Consider the following 7,116-nt stretch of genomic DNA (forward strand, 5'->3'; position numbering starts at 1 on the left):
GATCGTTCCGGATGTGCATCGACTACCGAGAGCTGAACAAACTCACTATCAAGAATCGTTACCCTCTACCCCGCATTGACGACCTATTTGATCAACTTCAAGGAGCGAGCTACTTTTCAAAGATAGATCTACGATCCGGATATCACCAATTACGAGTACTAGAAGAAGACGTTCCCAAGACAGCCTTCCGAACCCGTTATGGACACTACGGATTTGTAGTGATGCCGTTCGGATTAACCAACGCACCAACAGTATTTATGGATCTAATGAATAGAGTGTGCCGTCCCTACTTGGATCAATTCGTCATTGAATTCATCGATGATATACTTATCTACTCCCGAAGTAAGTAAGAACATAGTCAACACCTGCGGAAGGTCTTAGAAACACTACGATCAGAGAAGCTCTATGTGAAGTTCTCTAAATGTGAATTGTGGATTCGAAGAGTCGAATTCTTTGGCCACGTTGTTAGCAAAAAAGGGATACACGTGGACCCCTCTAAAATTAAGGCCATTGAGAACTGGTCGGCACCAAAGACACCCACTGAGATTCATCAATTTCTAGGTCTAGCTGGTTACTATCGCCGATTCATAAAGAACTTCTCTAGTATCGCGAAACCTCTTACTACGTTAACCCATAAAGGCGTGGTCTTTGACTGGGAAAAAAAACAAGAAAAGACATTCCAAACTCTGAAACAAGCCTTATGCACCGCACCAATACTATCCCTCCCCGAAGGGATAGAGGATTTTGTAGTGTATTGCAATGCATCGAATCAAGGGCTTGGTTGTGTTCTTATGCAACGAGGGAAGGCTATTGCCTATGCCTCCCATCAGCTTAAAACACACGAAGTAAACTATACGACACACGATCTTGAGTTGGGAGCAGTGGTATTTGCTTTGAAGATCTGGAGACACTACCTGTACGGAACAAAGAGTACTATTTACACCGACCACAAGCGCCTTCAACACATTTTCGATCAGAAGGAGCTCAACATGCGACAACGACGATGGGTCGAGTTACTCAATGATTACGAATGCGAGATTCGTTATTATCCTGGCAAGGCCAATGTAGTAGCTGACGCCCTCAGTCGAAAAGAATACACTGGCCGGAAAGTCAAATCTCTATAAATGACCATCCATTCCCACTTATCCACACAAATTAAAGAGGCTCAACTGGAAGCTTTACAACCCGAGCATGTGACGGGTGAATCCCTGAGAGGAATAGAAAAGAATCTAGAAGTCAAGGGTGGCGGAGCCTATTATCTCATGGACCGTATCTGGACCCCAAGACATGGTGGTTTCAGGGATGTGGTCATGACTGAAGCGCACAACACGAGGTATTCCGTTCACCCAGGTTCAAATAAAATGTATTTGGATCTTAAGAAATTGTACTGGTGGCCTAACATGAAAGCAAAGATTGCTACCTTTGTAAGTAAATGTCTTACTTGCGCTAAGGTTAAGGTCGAATACCAGAAACCTTCAGGATTACTACAACAACTAAAGATACCGGAATGGAAATAGGAACGGATCACTATAGATTTCATAACCAAGTTGCCAAAGACAACGGGCATACTTGATACCATATGGGTCATCGTCGACAGATTAACCAAATTCGCGCATTTTCTGCCAATCAAGGAGACTGACAAGATGGAAAGGTTTACATGAACTTACATAAGGGAAATAGTACGATTGCATGGGGTTTCGATGTCCATTATCTCCGATAGAGATAGTAGATTTACATCAAGGTTCTGGTAGTCACTACAAAGTTCCCGAGGGACTAGATTGGATATGAGTACAGCCTATCGTCCACAAACAGACGGGAAAAGTGAGAGAACGATACAAACTTTGGAGGATATGCTGAGAGCCTGTGTGATTGACTTCGGAAAGGCATGGGATATTCACTTACCTCTTGTCGAATTCTCATACAACAATAGTTATCACACGAGCATAAAAGTTGCTCCATTCGAAGCCCTCTATGGCCGCAAGTGCAGATCCCCTCTGTGCTGGACCGAAGTTGGCGACACACAATTAGCTAAAGGATGAGATACTGAAAGCACTCTCACCGGTCTGGAAATCATACGAGAAACAACAGAGAAGATCGTTCAGATTCGTGAACGGTTGAAAGCATCTAGAGACCGACAGAAAAGCTACGCTGATCAACGGAGAAAACCTTTGGAATTCCAAGTAGGAGACCGTGTCCTATTGAAAGTCTCGCCATGGAAAGGCTTAATACACTTTGGAAAGCGTGGAAAGCTAAACCCGAGGTACATAGGACCTTTCGAGACTCTCACCATAATCGGCCATGTAGCTTACAAACTTAATCTACCACGTGAACTCAGTAACATACACCCAACCTTCCATGTATCGAATTTGAAAAAGTGTCTGTCCGATGAGACTATTGTTATTCCACTCGACGAGATCGAGATCAACAAGAGCCTCAAATTCGTGGAAGAACCGGTAAAAATCATGGACCAAGAGGTCAAACAAACAAAACAAAGTCACATACCCATCGTGAAAGTCCGCTGGAACGCCAAGCAAGGACCTGAATTCACATGGGAACGCGAGGATCAGATGAAACAAAAGTACCCGCATCTTTTCCTCTGATTCACTTGTATCTTTCTTGCTTTAAATTTCGGGACGAAATTCCCTCTAACGGGGGGATGATGTGACAACCCGATATTTCAACTACATGTAAACGACCTAAAAAGTCAAGTATTGTAACCACGTTAGTTGTAATAAAATTTAGTTCGAAAATAAAATATCCAAAAATCACTAATTAAATTACCTTTTATGATAGATGTCATTAAACCATGATCGTACGTAAAAAGAACGCTCAAATCCGACTTCGTATAAGAAAGTTAGGAATTTTTCAAGTTCGGCTTAACGGCAGACGACTAAAAACTCGAATCAGAGATCGAGCGACTTTTGGCCGGAAGAATCGAAGGTCTCATCAATGGTATTTCAGCAGTAAAAATTCTGGCAAAAACGGACATCAGATAAAGGAGTTATGAATTTCTAAAGAAATTTTCTTACCGCGACCTTTTAAAAATAAATAATAAAAATAATTTTGGAATTTGCCGACGGAATCTACAGGAAAGTTGTAGAGTATGGTCTCACCTTCGCGGGGATATAAAGAACGTCGAAAACGGAGTTCGTATGAAGAAGATATGAATTTTTGAAGTTTATTAAATAAATTATATATAAATATAAATCCAAAATCCGGTATTATCCGAAGGGGGAGTCATCGTGTTCATCCGAGTTACGCGCCGCGTAACCCCATACGCCCCGCGTACGCGAGGCCATGGTCTCGGTTCGTCCATGTCACCCCTATGCGAGCCTACCCGTCCTATCCCATCCGAAGCGAGACAGTCGAGGACTCGGTCACGCATGATGCACGAGTACGCCCCGCGTACCGAGGCTTCTCAGACCCCTATAAATAGAGATGCGAGGGTTCCGGTAAAAACACCCCATCTCTCTCATTTCTCTCATGATCTTGCCTCGATTTCTGTGTTTGCACTACCCCGAAGCCCCAATCACTTTGCTCGAGTCCCGAAGGTCGTTTGTGTTGGATTAATGTCTAAGTCCATAACTATAATTGGTAAGACTTGACCCGACCCGGCATGGTCCATTTGGGTTGCATGGCATCATGCACTTGGATAGACTATAATGAGAGAAATAAGATACTTATGGTTATAAATATATTATAAGTTCTAGTATATTAATAATAAGAATAATGAGATTATCTAATTAGTATTGATCAAGAATTAATCTAGGATTAATTAAGTGATCAAAAGAAGACTAATTAAATATATGGGTTGATTGTACAAATCATCCATACTTATATAGTGGGCTAATGCTCCATGGATTATCTAGTTGGGCCAAAACCCATATGATGCTCCATGGTGTATTTGAACCCATGGATCCAAGGAAATGGAAAGTCATGACAATTAGGGTTTACCCTAATTGTATAACTATATAAGCATCTTATTCTTGAGGAAAATCGGCCACTAGTATTATTCTAGAGAGGGCTAGCCGATTTTCATGAAGTGTAGAATTCTATCAAGTTATTCCAAGTGTATTTGGTGTTGTGTGAACCATTTGAGGTGTCACACTTGGGGCACTAGGCACTCAAGCTTTATGAAGACATTCTACAAAGAGGTATGTATTCTATCTTGTTATATTGATAGTTTTGTATGCTAGATTAGGATAATACCTTGGATGTTCATATTTGCATGTATAATAGAGAAAACATAGATCCAAGGTATTTAGGGTTGCATGTACACTTAGGAGTGTTAGAATGATCATAACCCAACAGTGGTATCAGAGCCTAGGCTTGTTTTCTTGTTATACTTGCAAATGGAGCTGAAAAATCGAGTTTTGATGCTGTCAGCCCAGCAGACTCGCCGAGTCCATGAAGGGACTCGACGAGTCCAAGGCAAAATGCATCCAGCTCGCCGAGTTTTGTTCATGCACTCGACGAGTTGGACCCCAGACAACATATTTTCGAGGTTTTTGGCTATAAATGGACTAGGAACATTAGCCTAAGTTGTTTTCGAACTTATAAACTCATTTTTTAATGTGGTAATGTTCATGCTAATCCATTTTCAAAGATAATTGTCAATAGATTCATGTTTTGTATTAGTTTAAGGTTTAGACTAATTACATGAAAAAGTTTGATTTGAATTATCTTGTTCTTATGAGTTGCTTAGATTAATAGAAAAGTTGAGTGAAAAAGTTGTTTTCAATCCAAATTAATCTAAGAGTTTATTCTAAAATGTGTTTTTGTAACTTGTCCTCAAGTTATATGAAAAGTCACATTTAAGTTTCATAAAACTCATAAAAGTTGGCAAAGGTTACAAAATGAAGAGTCTAGTTCTAATTAATTAGAGTTATGACTCCATAATTTGTGCTCAAGTTATGGAGGACCAAGAGTCTCTTCATTAAATAAAAAAAAAGTGTAACCTTAATTAATTCCATAAGTTATAAAATAAAGAAAAGTTAATTCTTTTATTAGTTTAAAGTCTTCCATAACTTGTCCTCAAGTTATGGAACTTGAAGAGTTTTTGGATTAAAACTACTTTAAACACATAAGTTATGGAATTAATTAGTTTTGAATAGTTTCAAAACTTGCCCTTAAGTTTTGGAATTTGTAAAGTTTTCTCTTATGAATACTTTAATTCCAAGTTAGCCCTTAGAATTTAAAAAGTTAAAATTCAACCCTTATACTTTATAATATTATAAGTTAATAATATATACATGTATAAGAGTAAAGTCGGTCTTACCGCTAGTACGCCTCATTCACGAAGCCGGTCTATAAGGTGGGTATAAGGTTGTTGCCTATAAAATGGCAACTTAATGGGTGTCCACTTTCACCCACCGCTTGCTTGACTGGTGGAGGGTCGTTAGCCAAACGGGTTTGACAGGACTATAATTCTCCCTTCATTAAAAGTATTAATGATAAATACTAAGTAACTAAACTCTTAATAATACCCAATCTTAGTTACTTAGGAAAATGTGAATAAGGTGCTAATCCATGAAATTACACTTTACACTTTGTCTAAGTCGTTAGTGGAGCGTGTGTGGTTAACCGACACACTAACTTGGACTTAACAAGGTAGGTAAAGGGTGACTTAATATTTATCATAGTATCGATGGAGCGTGTGTGGTTAACCGGCACATCGATTAAGGGGTAATTTATTAAGGGTACCAAGTAATTTGCATGGTTACTTCACACCTTGTTTTGTGATCCTCGGCATCCCAGTCACAAAACCTGAAGGGCACACTCGAGATTGAAACATGCCATTAAACAGTTCAATGAATCTCAAAATATCTAGGAGTTTCAAAGCCAATTAAAACCTAATAATACATTTCGTTTATCTTGGTGGAAATTGTTGAATCGTCATTCACCTACCTTCAAATTGTTTTATAGCTTGGATTACGGTATACCTCTTCTAAGTTATAAAATAGTTTGTTGGGTCCTAGCCTTAATATTTCATATTGGGTGTCATATTAAGGACTTTAAGATCAACTATCTTGAATATCTCCCAAAAGGTGTCTGGTTTAGACATTTATGAACTTCCCAAATCTCTTGAAACAAGCTTTCCTAAATGAAGATGATGTCCCTTGGAAATCATACTTCTTTCACCTCCTCCGATTATTCTCCCTAACCCACAAGTTCTTGAAAATTTTAAGGTCACTCAAGCCCTATTGGTAAGGCAAGGTCTAGGTGTGATCACATCTTGGAGATGTAGTCACATATTGACAAGTCGGGAGAGTTGGGTGTCAAAGTTTTGAGAAAGTTGTAGGTTTAACTACTTTCTAAGTCACATAGTGAGTTCTTTTGGAACACCTATGAAACAGACTATGACAAGACCCTAAATGATCTTGTCTATTTGCTAAGATCAACTTCCTGAAACTTTATAGACATTGACAATGGTGACACTGGAAATACAGAAAAGGCATTCTCTTCCCAAGGAAAGGGATTGACCATAGTCAACTAGGTTGACCAAATGGTAAAGAGAAAAGGATAAGTCTATAATAGTCCCGTGTACCATTATCAAAGGGTCCATATGTTTATATTGCCAAAGAAAGGGTCATTAGTTGCGAAGCTTCCAAATTTACCTAAGGATGTTAAAGTCAATAAGTTTGACTCTACTTCAGGTAAAGTCCACTATCTAACTCTGTTAAGTTTCTATTATGAGATTCTTGATACATGATGTGACTGGGTCACATGGTAATGTTTTAAGAAACAAAGAAAAAGTAAAGGAACTTAAAGAAAGAATATGCTGAATCTGATCGCATAGATGGATTTCTATCGCGTAGTTTGAAAATCGGATTCTTGAGCTACTTCTTAGGAGTTATGAGATATTGCTTCGGAATAGATAACAACAAGTTTTCATATGGATTGTAAGGATAAGTTTTTCCGCATAGTTTTAAAATAAAAGAAAATTTTTTATTTTATTTATTTTAAAATATCCTTACAATTGCATTTGAGGAAAAAATTGTTGCTTATATGATTCCATTAATATCAAGAGTGGAAATATGAAATTGATTCTTTCATTTGTGGTAATGTCTAAATTTACCAAATAAGGAAAGATTCTCATCACCCAAGTCTCAATTG

This window comes from Lactuca saligna, chromosome 5 (assembly GCF_052625555.1).
Source record: "Lactuca saligna cultivar CGN05327 chromosome 5, ASM5262555v1, whole genome shotgun sequence".
Lineage (NCBI taxonomy): Eukaryota > Viridiplantae > Streptophyta > Magnoliopsida > Asterales > Asteraceae > Lactuca > Lactuca saligna.